This window comes from Lactuca serriola, chromosome 1, assembly GCF_051521515.1.
Source record: "Lactuca serriola cultivar US96UC23 chromosome 1, Lser_US96UC23_V15, whole genome shotgun sequence".
NCBI classification, from domain to species: Eukaryota; Viridiplantae; Streptophyta; class Magnoliopsida; order Asterales; family Asteraceae; genus Lactuca; species Lactuca serriola.
Window position 1 is genome coordinate 59,135,244 of NC_136408.1, and position 23,386 is coordinate 59,158,629.

Genomic DNA, 23,386 nt, shown 5'->3' on the forward strand with positions numbered 1-23,386 from the left:
GGAATTGAATATTGAAAATCTATGTCTAGATTAGAAACTTTTATGCAAAAGGATGTTCAAAGGAATGTACTTTGAGTGAGAGACATCATATCTAAGGAATTGTCTTGTAACAATGTCCGATAGAGGACTTTGTAATATCATTGTCAGTAGTCTTTGTGACTTTGGTGCAGTGACATTACGAAAGGATCATTGCATAGAATGTTAGAATCTAGCATATTTTATAAGTAACAAGAATTTGATATTCTCACACTTATGAAAAAGGATTTGGAGTTGTGAAATGAGAATGGTTGGAAATGTGTTCAATTTGATCTATTTCACAATAGTAAGAACCATAGGTAAACATTGTGTGCATGCTAGGAGCATGGGACAAGTGTAATAATTCAAGTAAGAAGTTGATTACCCGAAACGACAAATAATGAGTAATCAATATGTTGATAAATAAAAGGTGTTTTATTTATACTCAAAGGTTTGAGGCCATATGGTATTAGTATTATTCTTGTGTTTCACATTTGCATGTTTTGACTTCCAGAATAATTGAATTTATTAAGAATAATCGAATTATTCGAATGGGCCACAGTCGTTCATATGTTGGAAGTAGATATGAATGAAGACTGTCATGAATTGGTGTGTGGATTGTCTAAAAGAGTATTAGACATAAGCAAATGTTTGCTGCAACGTTCATGAGTGCTTATGAATATGATTTGAGCATTAGATCAAACCCACACTCACTTGGATCACTCCATGAATTGTATCACAAGTGATTGGTGAGACGATAACATCTTATATTCTTGAAACCGAGATGTGTGAGTTGTATCTTGTAAATCGGTTGAACATTGATAATATGTAAACACACTAGTAACTTGGTGTTATAAAACATATTGTTGTGTGTAATTCGGTGAGTGAGTGCAAGCAAGCATTGTATCAAAGTTTATCCGTTCCTTTTATCCAAAGTAGGATAAAAGCGATATCTTTGGGCCACTCGATGATTTAGTGATGACAAACGTAAATGCTCGGCCGGGCTAGGGCTAATTTGATTTGTTCAATTAGTCAGTCGTCATAAACCGGGAATCGAGATATAGTACAAAGAAAATGATTTGAAATCATATCTCATACGATATCTAGAATGGAGGAATATATGATCCATTATCTAAGGACATGCGTATCTGATAGGATCAGAGTTGACAACGGCTTTGGAAAGCTACGATTGCAGATCAGGATCTGAAGTCATACGCATAATAGTTATTAGACTTATCCAAGTGGGAGACTGTTGGATTAGTGTCTAAGTCCATAACTATTTTGGTATGTACTTGACCCGATGGTGCATGGTCCTTTTGGGTTGCCTTCACCAAAGCAACTTGATAGGATGAATTATGGAGAGAAAGGATTAAATATGATTTATTAATATATTATGGGAATAATATATTAAAGGAGAAATCATATTGTTTAATTAATATTAGTCAATAATTAATTGGTAATTGGTTTTGTGACTAAAAGAGATTATTTAAACTTAAGGGAATGGAATTGTAATTATAAGATAATTGCAATTTGGGCCATGGATTGCCTTTTATTATAAGGTGGACGAATTCTATGGGGGAAGCCCATATGAAATCGTCCAAGGCCTTAAGGAAAGGGCTCCATGGGCTGCTTAGGGCTTAAGCAACCAAATTAGGGTTTCCTTGTTAGATAACCCTAATTGCCTCCTATATATGTGGATCCCTTATGACCCAAAAACGTGGCTAAGACTTCTCTAGGGTTTGTAGATGTTTTTGGGCAGCCTCCATCCTCTCTCCTCTTCATCCTCTTGCTTATGGTGTTTGTGAACCATTAGAGGAGTGACACTTGTGACTCTAAGCCTTCCAAAGTCAATACAAGGAGATTTGGGATTGTTATTGCTACATAACAATCAAGGTAATATTATAAACCTATTCTTATGTTAATATGATTACTTGTATGCTAGAATTAGGGTTTATAGTCTTGGATAACTTGCATGTACAATAGAGAAACCTAGATCCAAGCATTAGGGTTTGTATGAGCACATAGGATGTTCTTAGGACCAAAACCCATCAAATTCGCCTCGTGAGGCTTCAACTGCCTCGAAGCGTATGCGATCACGTGACCACGCTGCATCAAAATTGCACCCAAACCCGTGATTGAGGCATCACAATAAACCACCAAATCATCGACACCCTCCGGCGAAGTCAAAATCGACACCTCACACAATCGTTGTCTAAGAGTCTCAAAAGCTGCCTTCTGCTCAGGCCCCCAACGAAATGTCACTGACTTCTTGGTCAGTCGGGTCAATGGAATAACATTCTTGGAGAAATCCTAGATGAATCTCCGATAGTAACCCGCCAAACCAAGGAAACTCCGAATCTCAGATGGAGACCTCAGAACCTCCCTGTAACGCTACGATTCTCAGGTATTGATTTTTATATAATATTTTTCTTGATTTCAAGGTCTACTTGACGAGTTGGCTGCCCGGCTCGTCGAGTAGCAGCGGGTTGGTCCTCGTGTTTATGTGACCTACTCGTCGAGTCCAGGTAGGGACTCGACGAGTAGGAGCTGGAGGATGAAACCTTAATTTCTGAGGTTTTGCACTCTATTTAAAGGATCATTGGCCTCCCCAGCCTCCCCTTCACAACCCCTTGTCATTCCAAAACCCTAATTTGTGTATGTGTATGCTACTTTGGTGTTGACCTTGACAGTTGACTTTGACCTTGAACAAGGGTTGACTATTAGACTTCTTGGACATTTTGGGAACTTATGAACCTGGTTGTGTGGCGAATATAGGTGGTGGAGTTTGAGGTGGTCATCCGAGAGTTGAGCTTATCTTTTGAGTCGACAGTTGCGAGGTGAGTTATCCTGACTATGCTCAGGGGTCTAAGGCACCAAGGCCGGCCCGTTGGATATGATTTCCTAGCAGTTGATAGTATGTTGAGTATGAGTTAGTATTGCATGTTAGTTGTTATGCCAGTAGGTAGATTTGTAGGACTACCTGTAGTATCATGTGATTATCTGTATGTGCATTAGTTGTGTTATATGTCGACATATTATGTGAGGTGGGTTGAGGTGATACTGCTCCGTGCAGAAACCAACAAACCCGGGAGCATTCCAGATACGAGCTGGGGGAGACTCGTACCGTGGGCTCAATGTAACGCCCATGTTTCGAGGCTAAGCATTAATAGATGATGTGATAGTCTAGGTCAATTATTGTAACTCTTTTTGAAGTAATAAAGATGAATTATTTGAGTATTATGTGAATTATGTGAGTTTATGTGCTTTATACTTAGTTATAAAGATATAATTAATAAAGAATAAAAATAAGCGTCAAAATTAAAGTGTGAGATAAGCCCGATATCTTTAAATAAAGTTGTAGTGGTCGAAACAAGTGTTGAGTCTAAGGAGTTGCGCCATTGGGCCTTGATAGTTCGGTCCATTATTTACTCTCGGTTTGGGCCTGTCCTGCCGTGTTTAATTTTAAGGTTTGTATTTATATAGTGCATGCATGCATTATATTAAGAACGCTTCTAGATCTTTATTTTAATTATCAAGTATTTTAATTATCAAGTATTTTAAGGTTTGAATATATCGCAGTGCTATGTGTTTCGTATTGGAGTGTTGCACTACGATATCACTTTATCAAGGATCACGTAGAAGACGGGAATGTTGAAATTCACTTCGTTCAATCCTCTGATCAATTGGCTAACATATTTACTAAGGCCTTGCCTGAAGCATCATTTAATAAAATACTACTGTTGGGCTTATAGTGTTGCATCATGGGCTCGGTCCTTAGTCCAATTTTGTAGTCGGTTTGGGCCTGTCCAACCGTGCAATATTTTCTCTAGGGTTTTAGTTTTTAAGGTGTCTGCATGCATCCTTACTAAGTAACGCTTTTATTATTTTCTCTTATCAAAGTATTGTAAACCCTAGCTCGCCTCTACAGTGGAAGTTCTTCATCGAGCTCTGCTGAGACATGTCTATATTTGAATCATAAGCTTTACACTGATTCCATACTGTGTTCATAACTGTGTTGTGTTTGAATTGTTTGTTCTTTATCAATATACATGTGAAAGATCTAAACGGTCAGAGATTTACTCTCATCAATTGGTATCAGAGCAGGAGGCTGTGTAATTCATACACATCTCTTCTGTTGAAGAAATTATTAGGGTTTTTCCGCATTGATTGATATTAATTGAGATGTCATTCCATATTGGCGTATCTCGTTAATTGCTGATCTCACTCTAACGATACATTACAAGTCTGATCTTAAACAGGTTATCGATCAAACTTCATCACAATGTCCATGGATGATTCGCAAATCAATCTTATCAACATCTCCAACAGTATTGGATCAACGACAAGGATTCCAATCTTATACACTCAGGATTATGAGGTTTGGACGCACCACTTCGAAGATTATGTGATCGGCTCAGAAGATAACGGGTACTTGATCTGGGAAGCAATCACAGTTGGCCCGTTTGCTCACTCAAGCACTTCAAAGATTGTCAAAACTCAAAAGGAGTACAATCAGCTTGTGAATGATGTGAAAGACATTCCTCAAGACGAGAAAGAGAAGTTTCAGTGCAACATCAAGGCCTTAAGAATGATTAGGTTTGCTTTGTAGTCGGATACGTTTCGATTGGTGATTTCATGTGCTACAACTAAAGAAATATGAGATAGGTTGAAAGAATTGTATTCCACTGATGAAGATCTGGAACATTCGATTCAAACCTTGCTGCTTTATGAATTTGGCGATTTCAATCAGACCCCGAAGAGAAACTCATTTAGGCTTTTGATCAGTTTAATCATCTTCTCAGTAAGATGATAAAGCATGGGATCGAAAGGAAGGTTATTGAAAAGAAAGTTACCTTCATGAACGGTCTTAGACCCGAATGGATGGAAGTTGTGTCCACGGTGAAGGCACACGAACAGTTCAAATCATACTCTCTAGCGAAACTGGTGGGAATTCTGAAGTCCCATGAAAGTGTGGTGTCAAAGGAAACGAACGTGGTTTCCAGTTTTGGGTTGTTAGCTCTTGTTTCAAAAGGAAAAAGTATTGTTGAAGAAGAAGAAGAATTGGATCTTGCTGACTATGATCTAACTGGTGAAGAGTATGCCCTGATGGTTTCCAATCCAAGAAAGTTTATCAAAAGAAAGTTCCCAGCCAACAAGAACCGAAACTGGCAGGGAAGTTATAGTTCTGAAAAGGTGAAGGAGGAACCGAAGATAGGTTCAAATTCAGAAGAATCCAAGAAGGAGATGAGGATTGGTGGTAACTCAGGCTTTAATTGCTAATATTGTGGAGGCAAGAATCACTTTGCTAAAGACTGCATGCTGAAGAAAAAGGCAGAAAAGATTGATGAGGACGACGAGGAAGCGAACCTCTTGAGACGATTGGAGGAGATCAAGAAAAGAAAATCAGCAGCTAACAATAACACCATGAATGCTTTGATTGTACAGGATACAGGTAACAATGATGTGTTTGGTGGAGTGGAAGTGTGGTACACGGATTCGGAGGACGAAGAAGTGAGAAAGCCGACTCATGGCAAGGCTATGCTGGTGAAAGAAGAATATGCTGTAGGAAAATGTTTGATGGTGACAGAAGGTGTATCACAGATGCGAGGATACACAACAGATGGTGGGCTGGAAGATGAGAAGGAGCGAGAGGATAGGAGTTTCGCTGCGAAACCAGTCAGTGCACAGATCAACGAATGTGATGGGTTGATAAAAAAGGTACAAAATATTCTTGCTTCTCTGAAAATACCTATTACTAACTATGAAAAGGAACTGAATAGCTTAAAATCTAAATTTTCTAGTATAAGTAGTAGTCTTACCCAAACTCGTGTCACAAACTCTAACCTGACTGATCAAATTAGCTGGATATCGTCGAAGAGTGAGGAGAGGAGGATGTGGATTGAGCAGAAGGAGAAAGAGTTAATTAGGTCTAAGGATGAGTTAATCTATTTGCAACGAGACAATATTAAGCTTTTAAAATAGTGAAACATTTTTTGTTTGATTGTAAAATACTTTATTTTAATATCACTCAATTGCATCTCGATAAAGAAATAGGAAAGAAGATACATCGCATGATTTTGCCCTTCCTTGAGTTAAAGGAGGATGAAGTCGATGTTGAAGCTTACAACTGTGAAAATGTTGTATCTTCTGATGAAGTCTCCTGCCTACAAAATTGGTCTGGACAAAATAGAGTCCTACATAAAGTCAGAAGACCATAAGGACATGCTCAAAAATCTGTTAGATGAAAATGATAAATTGAAGTTACGAACCGAAACTGTACAACAATTTGACTCGTTGAATGCAAAATTAAGTTCAGAAAATAAAATTGATGTTGAAAATGCATCTGAACTTAATGAGGATGATGACAGGAGTGAAATCTCTGTAGAGGATGTGGTGGACTATTCAGAATTTGTCAAAAGCGAACCCGAAACTTACAAAAATATGATTTCTGAAAACTCCGTTGAGTTCGCTCGCTCGTCGACAGACAAGACCAAAATTCTCAAAGCAAAAGCTGTTGTATATCAAAAGGTTCAAACCACTCCAAATCAAGTCTACACATTTCAGGGAGTCACTCCTCAACAAACAGCAGAACTGACAGCTATGGTAGAGGAAGATAATGCAGCTGGATGTAAAGAGTTCTTCTGGTCAGCACCAATAGATAACGCTAATGAAACAAAAGGCCTATCTCAGAAAACCTCATGGAGCGTGAAGGGTAGGTACGTGTCGGAACCACTTAATGAGTCTACAAGATATGATGTGCCAAGCATAAGTGGCACCAAAACATCTTTGGGCAAACCAATGATAACGTCCAGTGAGACGTCTTCGTCAAAGAGCGAAAGCCATGCTCAAGTTCCAAAGAAAAAGGCCAATATTCATAAAAATCCAAAACAGGTGGCAGAACGAAAATACCAACGGAATCCGAGATACAAGAAGAATCTCTCAGAAAGAAAACAGTTTTGGAGATCTCAAAATCCTCATTACATAAGGTATGAAAAGACTCATAAATCACGAGGAGAACCAAGAAGCAACCGAAAGGAAGGTTGCGGTCCACAGCAGGTAAACAACCGAAAGGAGGGTTTTGTTCCTAAGCATGAAGGCAACCGAAAGGAGAGTTTCGGTCCTCAACGAGTAAGCAACCGAACGCAAGGTTTCGGTCCTCAACATAATAGCAGCCGAAATGATGGTTCAGTCCCAATTTCAATCAGAGAAACCGAAGGGAAGAATGTTCCCGTTCTCAACCAAGGAAGAGCGATAATCAAAGATATAATATCACTTCTAAACTCTGTTCTTCTCATTCTCATTCTAATTCTAATCCTTCAAAAGATTCAAAGGGGAAAGGAAAGCTCTTTCCAGAAGATAACAGATGCCCGAAAGAGATCCAAAAGCATGCAGACGTCAAAATTTCAAATCCTACGTCTAATGAAACGAAACCAAATAAAATCAAAGTTTTTACAATAAAGAGAAAAGGTTAAACAACTCTAATAAAAAGAACTTATATGGTTGATGTTTCTCTTACTATTCCCTGTCTTGTAAAAGGCTCACAAGGACCCAAGAAATTTTGGGTTCCTAAATCTGCTTGATTTTTTGCAGGTTATACGTGATGAGCAGTTTGACGAAGAATGGTACATTGATAGTGGCTGCTCGCGTCACATGACAAGTCGAAAGGAAGAGCTGAGGGAGTTTCAGTCACTTAAGGATGGTGGAATTGTGAAGTACGGCAACAATTCGTTTGGAACTATTAAAGGCTATGGAATGATTACGAATGGTGATTTCTCAATCAGAAAGGTCGCATACGTTGAAGGATTACAGCACAACCTCATAAGTGTATCACAGCTAGTAGTTGGGACTGAATTGAATGTCTCGTTTGATGATGAAGGGTCAGAGATAGTCGAAAAGAAGTCAAATAACATACTGCTAAAATCGAAGCGAAATGGGGAAATGTATCCTTTGAATCTCAATCCAATTCGAGGGAAACCAACAGTTTGCTTGCTAACAAAGGCTCACTTAGACGAAAGCTGGTTATGGAATAGAAGGCTCTCTCATCTCAACTTCAAGGATATCAACAAGTTGGTACTTGGGGATCATGTTCGAGGTCTTCCGGTTCTTAAATTCGACAAAGAACATCTATGCGCAGCTTGTGAAATGGGAAATCAAAGTCGACAAAGTCATCCTTCTATTATCAACACAAAGGTGATAGAACCATTGGAGCTGTTACATATCGATCTATGTGGTCCCACCTCTATTGAAAGAATTGGTGGGAACAAGTACATTCTTGTCATATTTGACGACTTCTCTCGCTTCACTTGGGTATTCTTCTTAAAGCAAAAATCAGAGGCTACTCCTAAGCTCAAGCTCTTCATAAAGCAAGTAGAGGTTCAACTGAGAAAAGTGGTTCGTAACGTAAGAAGTGACAATGGCTTGGAGTTCAAGAACAAGGATTTCGAAGATTTTCTAGCTAAGAAGGGAACGAATCATAATTTCTCGGCTCCATATACTCCACAGCAGAATGCAATCGTTGAAAGGTGAAATCAATCTCTGTGCGAAGCGGCTCGAACTATGCTAAGCTTCGCTTCCTTGCCTTTGTATTTCTGGGCTGATGCTATTTCTACTGCATGTTACACTCAGAACAAATCATATCTAAATAAGCGATTCTCTATTACTCCTTACGAGATCTTGAACAACCACAAGCCGAATGTGAAGTTCTTTCACGTGTTCAGTTCAAGATGCTTCGTATTCAACTCAAAGGAGAATCGAAACAAGTTTGATGCTAAGGCTGATGAAGGAATATTTTTGGGCTACACCTTGCAATCGAAGGCATATAGAGTTTTGAACAAGCACTCTAAGAAGATTGAAGAGACATACTATGTCACTTTTGACGATAGCTATGTTAAGAAGTTGAAGATAACTGAAGGTGCAATGCAGGAAATCTTTCCAAAGACCAGTCAAGTTACAGTTCCTATCTCAAACCTTTTCGAGCAATATATGCTTCTTTTCGATGAACCTGAAAAAGCTATCGATTCTGAATCCAAGGCGGAAGATAACAAAGTCGATAGTATAAAGCAAATCATTGATGATGCTGCACAGAAGATGGCTGATGATCAACCAAAGACAACCGAAAGGCCTGACTTAAGCGAACCTTCTGGTGACCGTCCTTCTGTCCAAGGGAGGGTTCGTCTCTACCAAAGGATCAAAGTTCTTCATTCCAGGGGGAGAATTCAACGTCACAATCATCTAGCTCAACCGAAAGTCCAAATGAAGGGGAACTTTCTGATCCAGATATTGAAGTTGTGTCATCATTCGAGGGGGAGAATACAAATGTCAATGATGACGATACACTATCAGAATTGGAATAAGAAGTCAATGCAGAACTGGATCCCTCCTGTTATCCAAATTACCCACTTCTCATCAAGTGGACCAAAGACCATCCTCATAGTCAAATTATTAGGGAATCTTCGAAAAAGGTATTAACTTGATCACAGGTCAAAGCGAAACAAGCTGCACTATTCTATCAAGTAGAATTTTGCATGTTCAACTCTTTTGTCTCCAAATTTGAACCGAAGACTGTGAATTCGACTCTTGACCATTCTGATTAGGTTCAAGCCATGCAAGACGAGTTGAACGAGTTTGAAAGAAACGAAGTATGGCGTCTAATTCCAACTCCAAAGGATGCTTCGGTTGTCAGTCTAAGTGGGTATTCAAAAATAAGATGGACAAGGAGGGGAATGTGATTCGTAACAAGGCTCGGTTGGTTGTAAAAGGCTATTGCCAAGAGGAAGGTATTGATTATGAAGAGACCTTCGCTCCAGTTGCAAGATTAGAGTCAGTTCGAATCTTTCTTGCTTATGCTGCACACAAAAACTTTGAAGTCTATCAAATGGACGTAAAGTGTACCTTTCTCAACGGAGAACTTGAAGAAACCGTGTACGTTGAGCAACCGCCAGGCTTCGTGAACGAGAAGCATACATATCACTGTTACATCCTAGACAAAGCAATCATGTAACGCCCCGTCTTTGGTATGTTGTCCCCGTGACATTTATTTAGAAGTTTTATTGTGGGACTCGGCGAGTCTATGGCCTGACTCGTCGAGTAGGGTCGAGCTTTCGACCACGTGTTAGTAGGTGACTCGGCGAGTCCATATTCGGGACTCGGCGAGTCTGCTTGTCTGGAAGAAACCCTAAATCCCCAGGTTGCTCACTATTTAAGCAATGCTTTGTGCCCCAAACTCGCCTCCTTCACCCTCAGAGAGCTGTGAGAAAACCCTAATCCATCCCTTATTTGTTTTAAGTGCTTTTGTGTGGATTTTGAAGGCTTGAAGAAGAAGAAGAAGAAAGGAGCAAGGAGAAGAGGTGTGGAGCAAAGATCCAAGGGCAAAATCAGAGTTCATTGAGGTATTTCTCGGATTCCTTCTGTTTTATGCTTTAGATCTTCATTAGAACTCTTCTAGGGCTAGTTTGATGCATTTTCTAAGCACTATAGTTGTATGGATGCCTTTATGGGACGAGATATCCCTAGATCTGTTCATTTAGGAGTTGTAGAGCCCGGATCTGTTGCCTTTTTGGAGATGCCTTGCATAAGAACCCTAGATCTAGCCTTTATTATGCTTTTTGAGCCTTATTATCTTCTTGGTCGCTTTTGGGCACATAAAGATAGAATCTTTACGTGCTAACCGACTTAAGGAAGCCCAGATCTATAAGTTTCAGCCGCTGGATTCAAGCAGAATCGAGTGTAGAGTAGCTGCATGGCTATGACTCGGCGAGTCGGAAGAACGACTCGGCGAGTCAAGTCGCGAGTCCCGTTTTTCCCCTTTTTGAGTGATGACGAGTGGAAGCCTGTGAGTAGTAGAGTGGACTCAGTGAGTTGGAGAGCAGAATCAGTAATGGAGGGACTCGACGAGTTGTTCATACAACTCGGTGAGTCCAAGGCAATTTTCTTAGCTCAAGAACAACTCGTCGAGTTGTTCATATGACTCGGCGAGTCGGATGAAGATTGTCTGAGTTCTTGGATCGAGAGAGTACTCGTCGAGTCGATGCCATACTCGACGAGTAGCCACGAGTAGGGTTGAGAAATGAGACTAGAGACTCGGCGAGTTGGCGGCCAACTCGGCGAGTCAGGTCAACTGTGGGTTGACTTTGACCGAGAGGGTTGACTTTGACTGGAGAGTTGACATTGACCGAGGTTAAAAGAGTCATTTTACCCCAGTACAGTGATTAGCCTTTGATTGAGTGTGCTTATGGACTTGTAGCCGGGGGAGATACCGGAGCAGCAGCAGTTAGCTTCCAGAGCCATTCACACAGTAGCCAGTTCACGAGGTGAGTCTCCTTTCAGTAGGAACGGGTCTACAACCACAATGTCGGCCCGTTTAGTTAGCAGTAGTCCCAAACTTTGGTCCGATGCAGTAGTTAGAGTGCTTGATGTCTATGTGATTCAAGCATGTTTGTGTTATGTGTTTCGGACTCTGTGCCGATGCAGTATGCAGTATATGTGATTATAATAGTTGATATGTGTTATGCTAGGCCATGATCAGCCAGTCCCGGACTTCGGTCCGATGCAGGGGACAAGGTCCCAGTCAGTTCCGGACTTCGGTCCGATGCAGCTAGTTCCGGACTTCGGTCCGATGCAGTCAGTTCCGGACTTCGGTCCGATGCAGTTAGTTCCGGACTCTGGTCCGATGCAGGGGACAAGGTCCCAGTCAGTTCCGGACTTCGGTCCGATGCAGCTAGTTCCAGACTTCGGTCTGATGCAGTGGGCAAGGCCCAGTATGTGCTTTATATGTATTGTATGGTATGTTGTATTTTGGGGGAGCTCACTAAGCTTCGTGCTTACAGTTTCAGTTTTGGTTTCAGGTACTTCCGCAAGCAAAGGGAAGAGCTCGGGATGATGGCATCGCACACACCACAACTTCAGTTTTGTCCTGGGAGTTGATTTAGTTTTCTTGATATGTTTGGATAATATTTGTGATACAGTTTTTCTCACAGTATTTTATTATGGTTTTCGAAACACGCAACATATGGTTTTATTATGTGATACTCAGTCTCGTGGTTTTTGTTATAATAAAAATCGAAAATTTTGGGTGGTATTTTTGGGTTGTTTCAAGTTGGTATCAGAGCCCTGGTTTGAGGGATTCGGATACACCTCCGGGTGCATCTGAACTCAAACTAAGGAAAAGATAAAAAGATTTTCAAAAAGAAAAATGTTTTTGAATGAGACTTTGAAAAGCACTTAGAGGAAAAGAATTTTTTTAAACAAGATAAGGGTGTGGTGCATGCGATCAGCCGAGCTCAAGTAAGTACTCCCAAATTGCCAATACAAGCTTATCATTATGATTAATTGTTTCAGTAGAACAACATGCTAGTATAGGAATAAGGATCTAGGAGGATGCCTTATGTGCCTGCTATATGTGTTACAGCTTTATGAGAATTGCATGCTAGTATTGAGTAGACAGCAGTAGGATAGCCTGTTTAGGTTATGGCTGGTAGCGCGAGCTTAGCATTGTATGCTAGAGTAGCTTCTCGTTATGAGAATAGTTTTGCCTGAGTATGTTTCCTTTATCCGAATGCCGCTTGCTTTGTGCTTTGTGGGACTTTGAGTGATGGGAGTTAGCCATTAGGTGAATACGTCGCATCACATGTGATTAGGGTTGAATAATCTCAGAGTGCTGGATTTGGCCCTATTGCGCAGCTCTTGTCTGAGTCCAACCGTTGTAGGGACGAGTCTTTTACTCGAAGGATTATCCGAGCCTCATTGCATGTGATGGTATTCAGGTGGTGGCTAATTAGCATTTACAAGGAGGCCTTCAGCAGCTGAGCACTGGTTTGAGTGGAGTCAGAGATTTCCCTAGGGCAAGCCTAGGATGAGAGTAGCAGAGATCAGTAGTAGTAGAAGTGACTTGGTGGAGTCAAGGCAATTCTTGAGGAAAGTACGGATAGATGTGGAAGGTAGTATGGGCCCGTACTACTGAAAGCAGAGGATCCGTACTCGAATCAAGGAAGGTCGAGACATGACCAGGAAACTAGTAGTAGTATCGATGATCCCTTGAGATATTTCAGTTTTTTGATGTTGCTATGATGTGTTTCAGAATGGTGGTTTTGCGTCCAAGGACAGCAGCCGGCAGTGGAGGTGCCGGGGAGGGATCAGGATCAGGCTCAGGGGACGAGCGCATGGATGAGCAGACCAGAGAGTTTCTTTCCTCAGAGATTACTCGTATCATTTTAGAGCAGACTCCTGTGATCTTCGGTTCGATCAAGGAGGGTATCCTAGAGCTGATGGATGAGAGATTGGGCACCTTCCGTGCTGAGGTGGCGGCCATGATGGGGTCGCGTACACTTACCTTCAGGGAGTTCAGGGCATGTGGAGCTCCAGACTATCATGGGGCGCGGGACCCCATAGCGAGTACTAGATGGTTGGCGGATGTGGCCAACGCATTCCGCACTAGCTGGTGTCCCGAGGGGGACAAGGTCAGATTGGCGTCCTGTCTTGTGAAGGACAGGGCACGGGATTGGTGGGAGGAGGTCGGACATACCATGGGAGATGATGCAGCATTGGATGCCATGACCTGGGCTGATTTCTCTACCAGGTTCAGGGCGGAGTTTGCACCAGTTATTGAGGTGCAGCAGTTAGCCAGAGAGTTTCAGGACCTCACCCAGACCACAGAAACCGTGGCGGAGATCACCGCCAAGTTCAGGGAGAGGGCTCTTCTTGTTCCTCAGTACGCGACCGATGAGGAAATGAAGAAGGCCCGTTATCATGAGATGTTGCGGAGTGATATCCGTCAGTTCGTGAGCCGGTCCAGCTGTAAAACGCTGGATGACATGATTGCTAGGGCTCGGGAGAGAGAGATTGATCTTGAGATGGAGAAGAAGAGGAAACCGGAGGCAGTTTCGGGTACAGGCAGTTTGGGCAAAAAGCCCAAGGTTTCTAATCACAGATCCAGGAGTCAGCAGAGCCACGGTCGATGTGGCAAGTGTGGGAGATTTCACGATGGGGTATGCAAGGCAGGGAGTTCCGGTTTCTACAAGTGCAGTCGGACTGGGCATTTGAGCAGGGATTGTACGGCCCCTGCTACTGCCGTTGCAGCATCAGATCTGATTTGCTTTCAGTGCAATCAGAGGGGACATAAAAAGTCCCAGTGTCCGAGTTTAGCTGCAGTAGGGAAGGTGGCTGCACCTGCCCCTGCTACTTTGAGGATTACAGATGGCCGGCAGGGCCGAGCCGAGACGCCAGTGGCGAAGAGTAGGGCGTTTCAGATGACAGCAGAGGAGGCGCGAGCGACTCCTGATGTGGTGACGGGTATGTATCTTCCCTTCATCTCTTTATTATTATTGATTGATTATTGCTTATGATTGTATGTTTTATGTAGGGTCGTTCTCTGTGAACGACATTTCTGCTATGGTATTATTCGATTCGGGGGCTACCCGATCGTTCGTATCGCTTGCGCTTAGCAAGAGAGTAGCAGAGCTCCAGGGGAGCTGGATTGTCCATTAGAGGTTGAGATAGCAGATGACAGGACCGTGAGGTTCGGCAGAGTGCATAGAGGGTGTTCTCTTTAGTTGTTTGATGAGCAGTTTTCGGTGGACCTGGTTCCTATTCCCCTGCGAGGGAATAAGGTTATTATTGGCATGGATTGGCTAAGCCCCAATGGGGCGGTGATTGATTGTGAGCTTCAGCTAGTGAGGGTTCGCACTCCCAGTGGGGGAGAGTTAGTGATTCAGGGCGAGAGGCCACAGCGCGGACCGACCTTTTGTTCCGCCGCAAGGGCGAGGCGCTATTTTCAGCAGGGTTGCGCTGGTTATGTAGCTTATGTCTTGGATGCCCGGGAGAAGGGCAACGCGACAGTTGATGATGTTCTGATAGCGCGAGACTTCCCGGATGTATTTCCCGAGGATTTACCGGGAATACCTCCTGAGAGGCAGGTTGAGTTTGGGATCGACCTGATTCCTGGTGTGGCTCCGATAGCCAAGGCACCGTATTGCCTAGCTCCCCCTGAGATGCAGGAGTTGTCTACGCAGCTTCAGGAGCTGCTAGACAAAGGTTTTATTCGGCCGAGCAGTTCGCCTTGGGGAGCGCCGATCCTGTTTGTGAGGAAGAAGGACGGGTCGCATCGTATGTGTATAGATTACCGGGAGTTGAATAAGGTAACGGTGAAGAACCGTTACCCACTTCCGAGGATAGATGATTTGTTTGACCAGCTTCAGGGAGCGTCTTGGTTCTCCAAGATCGATCTACGCTCCGGGTATCATCAGATGCGGGTTAGGGATGAGGATGTGCAGAAGACTGCTTTCAGGACCAGGTATGGTCATTATGAGTTTGTGGTGATGCCATTTGGGCTCACCAATGCGCCAGCCGCGTTCATGGATCTCATGAATCGCGTGTGTAGGCCGATGCTGGATCGGTCAGTGATAGTATTCATAGATGATATCTTGGTATATTCCAAGACGTAGGAGCAGCACGAGGAGCACCTGAGGGAGGTGTTGGAAGTTTTGAGTAGGGAGAGACTTTTCGCAAAGTTCTCCAAGTGTGAGTTCTGGTTACGCGAGGTGCAGTTCCTTGGTCACCTCGTCAACCAGAAGGGTATTTTGGTGGATCCGGCCAAGATAGAGGCCGTGATGCAGTAGGAGGTCCCGAAGTCTCCATCTGAGATTCGGAGCTTCCTAGGGCTGGCAGGGTATTACCGAAGATTCATTCAGGATTTCTCCAAGATAGCAGTGCCGCTCACCCGACTGACCAAGAAGTCGGTGGTATTTCATTGGGGGTCTGAGCAGCAGGCAGCGTTCGAGACCCTCAGACAGAGATTGTGCAAGGTTCCGATCCTTACCTTTCCAGAGGGAGTAGAGGACTTCGTAGTCTACTGTGATGCCTCAATCGCAGGCATGGGAGCAGTGTTGATGCAGCGAGGCCATGTGATAGCTTACGCCTCGAGGCAGTTGAAGCCTCACGAGGCTAACTATCCTACCCATGATTTAGAGCTGGGGGCGGTTGTGTTTGCCCTCAAGATTTGGAGGCATTATCTTTATGGGGTCCATTGTACTATCTACACGGATCACAAGAGTTTGAGATACCTTATGGATCAGCCGAGTCTGAACATGAGACAGAGGAGGTGGTTGGATGTGCTGAAGGATTATGATTGTGAGATCCTTTACCATCCAGGGAAGGCCAACATGGTGGCCGACGCCCTAAGCCGCAAAGTGTCGGCATCCCCTATCAGAGATTTGTGTTTGAGGATGACAGTGATTACTCCGTTGTTGGAACGGATCAGGGAGGCTCAGGTCGAGGGCCTCAAGGAGGAGAGGCAAAAGTGTGAAAGGATAGTGGGCCGAGTAGCTTTGTTTGATTATGACAGTCGAGGATTGCTGACACTTCATGGGAGAGTGTGGGTACCGTACTGGGGAGGAGTACGGCAGGTGTTGATGGACGAGGCTCATAAGTCTCGATTTTCTATCCATCCAGGGGTGACGAAGAGGTATAGAGATCTTCGACCCGATTATTGGTGGCCCTGCATGAAGCGGGATGTCGCTTGGTATGTTGAGAGGTGCCTGACCTGCAGGAAGGTCAAGGCGGAGCACCAGAGGCCTCACGGCAAAATGCAGCCGTTAGACATTCCCGTGTGGAATTAGGAGGACATCACCATGGATTTTGTCACCAAGCTTCCCCGGACCGCACGTGGAGTGGATTCGATATGGGTAGTAGTGGATCGGTTGACGAAGAGTGCTCATTTTATCCCGATTCAGGAAAGTATATCGGCAGAAAAGTTAGCCGATATCTATGTGCGGGAGATCGTGGCACGTCATGGAGTGCCGGTATCGGTGGTGTCAGACCGAGATGTTCGTTTTACATCCAGATTCTGGAAGCGGTTTCACAACGAGATGGGTACTCGTCTTCATTTCAGCACCGCTTTCCACCCTCAAACGGATGGGCAGAGTGAGAGGACGATTCAGACCCTCGAGGACGTGCTCAGGGCATGTGTTCTAGACTTCGGTGGCAGTTGGGATACGTATCTTCCGTTAGCGGAATTTTCGTATAACAACAGTTATCATGCGAGCATTGATCGACCTCCCTTTGAGATGCTTTCTAGGAGGAAGTGTAGGACCCCGATTTGTTGGGGCGAGGTCGGTCAGCGAGTCGTTGGGAGCACAGAGGTGGTGCTCAAGACGACCGAGTTGATTCAGCAGGTCCGTAGTAGACTGCAGACTACGCAGAGTCGGCAGAAGAGCTACGCCGACAGAAGGCGTTCAGACTTGGAATTTCGTGTGGGCGATATGGTCCTCCTGAAGGTCTCACCCTGGAAGGGTGTCATCAGGTTTCGGAAGAGGGGCAAGTTGGGCCCCAGGTTCATTGGTCCCTTCAGGGTTTTGGCCCGAGTGGGTCGGGTTACGTATCGGTTGGATCTTCCTGCAGAGCTTAGCCAAATCCACAACACTTTCCATGTGTCTCAGTTGAGGAAGTGTTTGGTGGATGAGTCAGCAGTTGTTCCCCTAGAGGATATTCAGGTTGATAGCAGCCTGAACTATATTGAGACACCGGTTGCGATTCTGGACCGGAAGACAAAGACCTTGAGGAACAAGGCAATTCAGTTAGTGAAGGTGCAGTGGCAGCACCGGAAGGGGTCTAAGTGGACGTGGGAGGCTGAGGAGGAAATGAGGGAGCACTACCCGGAGTTATTTGCAGATTCAGCCGTAGCAGACTTCGAGGACAAATTCTGAGACAAGTGGGGGAGAATTGTAACGCCCCGTCTCTGGTATGTTGTCCCCGTGGCATTTATTTAGAAGTTTTATTGTGGGACTCGGCGAGTCTATAGCCTGACTCGTCGAGTAGGGTCGACTTTTCGAGCACGTGTTAGTAGGCGACTCGGCGAGTCCATATTCGGGACTCGGCAAGTCTGCCTGTCTGGAAGAAACCCTAAATCGCCGGGTTGCTCACTATTTAAGCAATGCTTTGTGCCCCAAACTCGCCTCCTTCACCCTCAGAGAGCTGTGAGAAAACCCTAATCCATCCCTTATTTGTTTTAAGTGCTTTTGTGTGGATTTTGAAGGCTTGAAGAAGAAGAAGAAGAAAGGAGCAAGGAGAAGAGGTGTGGAGCAAAGATCCAAGGGCAAAATCAGAGTTCATTGAGGTATTTCTCGGATTCCTTCTGTTTTATGCTTTAGATCTTCATTAGAACTCTTCTAGGGCTAGTTTGATGCATTTTCTAAGCCCTATAGTTGTATGGATGCCTTTATGGGACGAGATATCCCTAGATCTGTTCATTTAGGAGTTGTAGAGCCCGGATCTGTTGCCTTTTTGGAGATGCCTTGCATAAGAACCCTAGATCTAGCCTTTATTATGCTTTTTGAGCCTTATTATCTTCTTGGTCGCTTTTGGGCACGTAAAGATTCTATCTTTACGTGCTAACCGACTTAAGGAAGCCCAGATCTATAAGTTTCAGCCGCTGGATTCAAGCAGAATCGAGTGTAGAGTAGCTGCATGGCTATGACTCGGCGAGTCGGAAGAACGACTCGGCGAGTCAAGTCGCGAGTCCCATTTTTCCCCTTTTTGAGTGATGACGAGTGGAATCCTGTGAGTAGTAGAGTGGACTCAGTGAGTTGGAGAGCAGAATCAGTAATGGAGGGACTCGACGAGTTGTTCATACAACTCGGCGAGTCCAAGGCAATCTTCTTAGCTCAAGAACAACTCGTCGAGTTGTTCATATGACTCGGCGAGTCGGATGAAGATTGTCTGAGTTCTTGGATCGAGAGAGTACTCGTCGAGTCGATGCCATACTCGACGAGTAGCCACGAGTAGGGTTGAGAAATGAGACTAGAGACTCGGCGAGTTGGCGGCCCAACTCGGCGAGTCAGGTCCACTGTGGGTTGACTTTGACCGAGAGGGTTGACTTTGACTGGAGAGTTGACATTGACCGAGGGTAAAAGAGTCATTTTACCCCAGTACAGTGATTAGCCTTTGATTGAGTGTGCTTATGGACTTGTAGCCGGGGGAGATACCGGAGCAGCAGCAGTTAGCTTCCAGAGCCATTCACACAGCAGCCAGTTCACGAGGTGAGTCTCCTTTCAGTAGGAACGGGTCTACGGCCACAATGCCGGCCCGTTTAGTTAGCAGTAGTCACGGACTTTGGTCTGATGCAGTAGTTAGAGTGCTTGGTGTCTTTGTGATTCAAGCATGTTTGTGTTATGTGTTCCGGACTCTGTGCTGATGCAGTATGCAGTATATGTGATTATAATAGTTGATATGTGTTATGCTAGGCCATGATCAGCCAGTCCCGGACTTCGGTCCGATGCAGGGGACAAGGTCCCAGTCAGTTCCGGACTTCGGTCCGATGCAGCTAGTTCCGGACTTCGGTCCGATGCAGTCAGTTCCGGACTTCGGTCCGATGCAGCTAGTTCTGGACTCTGGTCCGATGCAGGGGACAAGGTCCCAGTCAGTTCCGGACTTCGGTCCGATGCAGCTAGTTCCAGACTTCGGTCTGATGCAGTGGGCAAGGCCCAGTATGTGCTTTATATGTATTGTATGGTATGTGGTATTTTGGGGGAGCTCACTAAGCTTCGTGCTTACAGTTTCAGTTTTGGTTTCAGGTACTTCCGCAAGCAAAGGGAAGAGCTCGGGATGATGGCATCGCACACACCACAACTTCAGTTTTGTCCTGGGAGTTGATTTAGTTTTCTTGATATGTTTGGATAATATTTGTGATACAGTTTTTCTCACAGTATTTTATTATGGTTTTCGAAACACGCAGCATATGGTTTTATTATGTGATACTCAGTCTCGTGGTTTTTGTTATAATAAAAATCGAAAATTTTGGGTGGTATTTTTGGGTTGTTTCAAATCATATAATTCGGGGTCTCACGCTCTGACAGACTCATGAACTCCTGAATATCATCTCTTAACATGTCATGATACCTTACCTTCTTCATCTCCTCGTATGTAGCATACTGCGGAACCTACAAATCCCTCTCATGGAACTTGACAGTGATCTCTACCATAGTCTCAATCGTCTGGTGAAGATCCTAAAACTCCCTTGCCAACTATTGCACCTCAATAGCTAGTACAAACTTTTCCCTAAATCGGGTCACAAAATCATCCCAAGTCATCGTCTCTAGGGCTGTGCTTCCCAAAGAGATGTCTACCTCTACCCATCAATCTCAGGCTCTGTCCTTCAGAAGACAGGAGGCAAATCTAACCTTCGACCCCTCGGGCAGAAACTCGTCCTGAACACGTTAGCCATATCTGCTAACCATCTCCTACTGGAAATGGGGTCCTTCTCCCAAAAGAACGTGGGAGATCCACAAGCACGGAATTCACGGAAAGAAAGCGTGTGAGCTCCAACAATATACATAACCTCAATATGAAATGCAGCCAGACGCTCATCCAAAATCTCCAAAATCCCCTCCTTAATCGTACCAAAGATCACAGGAGTCAGCTCCAAAATACCACGGGTAATCTCCGACGAGATGAACTCCCGCATCCACTCGCAAATAGGCTCAATACTTACACCTGAGCCAGAACTAGAACCTAAACCTCCTCCTAGGGTGCCCATCGCCACACCGATACAAAACAATCATATCAATAATCAGATCATACCCAAGAATCTACTTCCCACAGGATTCATAGATTCTCCAAGACTTTCCCCGATTCGAGAATGGATCCTATGCTTTTAGTAGTACGAGCCCAATACTATCTTCTACACCTATCCATACTGTCCTCAAGAATCATCCAATACCCTCTAAGTCACCTTATCAAACTGACACTCCAAATGCTCGCTAAATAGCACAACTAACCCATTAAAGCACTTCCTAGGCTTTCTTACAGTTCTAACCTCACCCCGCCATCAGTTCTTGAAGAACTCCCCATAATGTCAGTAAAAAACCTCGTGAATACAATCACATGCAACAAAGCTTAGATAATCCTTCGAGTAAAAGAACCATCCCTATAATGGTTGGACTCACACAAGAGTTGCATAATAGGGTCAAATCGATCACTTTGAGATTATTTAACCTATGCAACATGTGACTTGACATATTCACTTAGTAGCTAACCCACATCACTAGGAATCCCACAAAGCACAAAGAAAGCAGCATTCGGGCATGGAAAATCTAACCAATGTACCAACAAATCAAGCCATTATATCCAATTATCTGAAAACCATACTAGCATGCAACTCTAGAAGCTCACACAATCAGGCATAAAGAGGCATCTCTCATAGCAAGAAATCCTGAGCAGATCCTTAGCCCTAACCTAACATGCAATTCACTTATCATATAATCATAACATACATGTATTGGTATTCTGAGAATCACTTACTTGAGCTCGGCTGATTGCACGAACCACACCCCATTTGTCTTTACCACAAATCCTTTTGGAAATTTCCTTCCTTTTTAAAAATCTATATACCAACTTGTAACATCCGAAAAATTATGAGGTAAAATTTTCATTTTTAAGAAAAATTTGACAATTCCTCAATTTGAGTTCAGTTACACCCGAGAGTGTGCCCGGATCCCTCAAACCAAGGCTTTGATACCTACTTGTAAAATCTGGAAAATTATGAGGGGAAAATTACATTTTTAATTCAACCAAAACATTTATTATCTTTAAGTCAACATTCAATATCTGCTTATCCAAATATTTAAAAGTACTTTTATAAGAAAACAACTATCAAAGTACAATCCCAAAATCCTCATGATGCGGAAACATGGGTAGATGCGCTGCGATCACGTCGGGCCCTTCCCTTTCGAACCGGAAGTTCCTGAAACCAAAATCATAAAAAACCGTAAGCACAAAGCTTAGTGAGTTCCCCAAAATACCACATACCATACATACATACACCCAAGCATATATGGGTGCTTGCAATCCCTTTTGGTCTATTTTAACCGGATACAGGGTCTATTTCACCCCTACCACTACCATACATATCAAACATATAGTGGGCCCCATCCCATCATCGAGCCCCGCTCGGTATGCAGATATGTCAGTCATCAGGCCACGCCTGGCTTCGGGCCCGACCCAGTATATATAACATATAAACACATAATCATATAAACGCTTTCCATAATCATAAAGATAATAACATAAAGTATTGTCAGTTGGCCCTGCCTGACATCGGGCCTTCCCTGGTAATGTGACATCCCCAATTTCACGTCCAGAAAAGACCGATTTGTTTATGCTTTGTTTTTAAAATCAGAGTAATCGTTTCAAGAAAACTATAGCAGAATTTGTCCCCAAAACAAAATATGATAAGAAATTATCAAAGCATTTCTTAAAGAAAAATATTTTCATTATATAACAAAATCTCGGGATGTCATGTTCCGATACAGACACATAAGCATAAACAGAACTTACATTTATTTACACTAATGATTTACATCTCCTTTAATCTCTCAGTGAAATATGTATTCATATTGATACCTGTGATACAAAGAAAACTAAGTGGGTCAGGCTTGGGAGCCTGGTGAGCATATAGGGTTTTTAACCCACAATAATACATTTATTATATTCAATCATCAAACACTCAACCCAAATACCAATCCCCATTATCTCCTTTATTTCTTAAGGTTTTACCCTAAGAACCAATTATCCTTCATTCATTCGTTCCTAAGAATTTACCTAAGGAATTGGCACGAAGTCCATTGCTGCCAAAAATTTATCCATCAGATAATAAATCCATAGCTATCTGGCGCTAAATCTATAGTCACCAAGGTTTACTCAACAGGCACGAAGTCACATCGTCACCAAGGTTTATCAAATAGGCACGAAGTCGCATCGTCACCAAAGCTTACTCAATAGGCACGAAGTCGCATCGTCACCAAGGCTTTACTCAATAGGCACAAAGTCGCATCGTCACCAAAGCTTACTCAATAGGCACTACGTGTCATAGGCGCCACTATTTCATCTACCCATTTTCTACCCAACATATTTGTAGATATAAAATACATATACAGTTTAAATCATTTAACAGCCGTATAAAAACATCAATTCCAAGCCCATCTCAAATAGAAAAATAATATATAACACATAACACATATTTCATAACTAATACTTTATATTTATGTGTTATAAGAAAATAACCACACACTCACTTGATCAGAAGATGATCGGACAACACTACGGCTTGTAGAAGTAGTATTCTTCGGTGAAACCGAAAGATCTTCACAAAAATCGGGCTTCTCGCGGGCAGAGCTTCGGCTCGGGAATTTCACTTCTTGGGATCTTTGGGGCTTCGGGATTTGCTTCGGGTCTCGGGAATGATATCAGGGCTTCGGGGTATTTCTTTGTCACACCCCAAAACCGGAACGGCAGAAACGTTTTGGGGTGGATGACGTCATGTCAAGTATCACAACACATGCATTATAGTAATCAAAGTACAACAAAACATTGCATTAATAGTAAT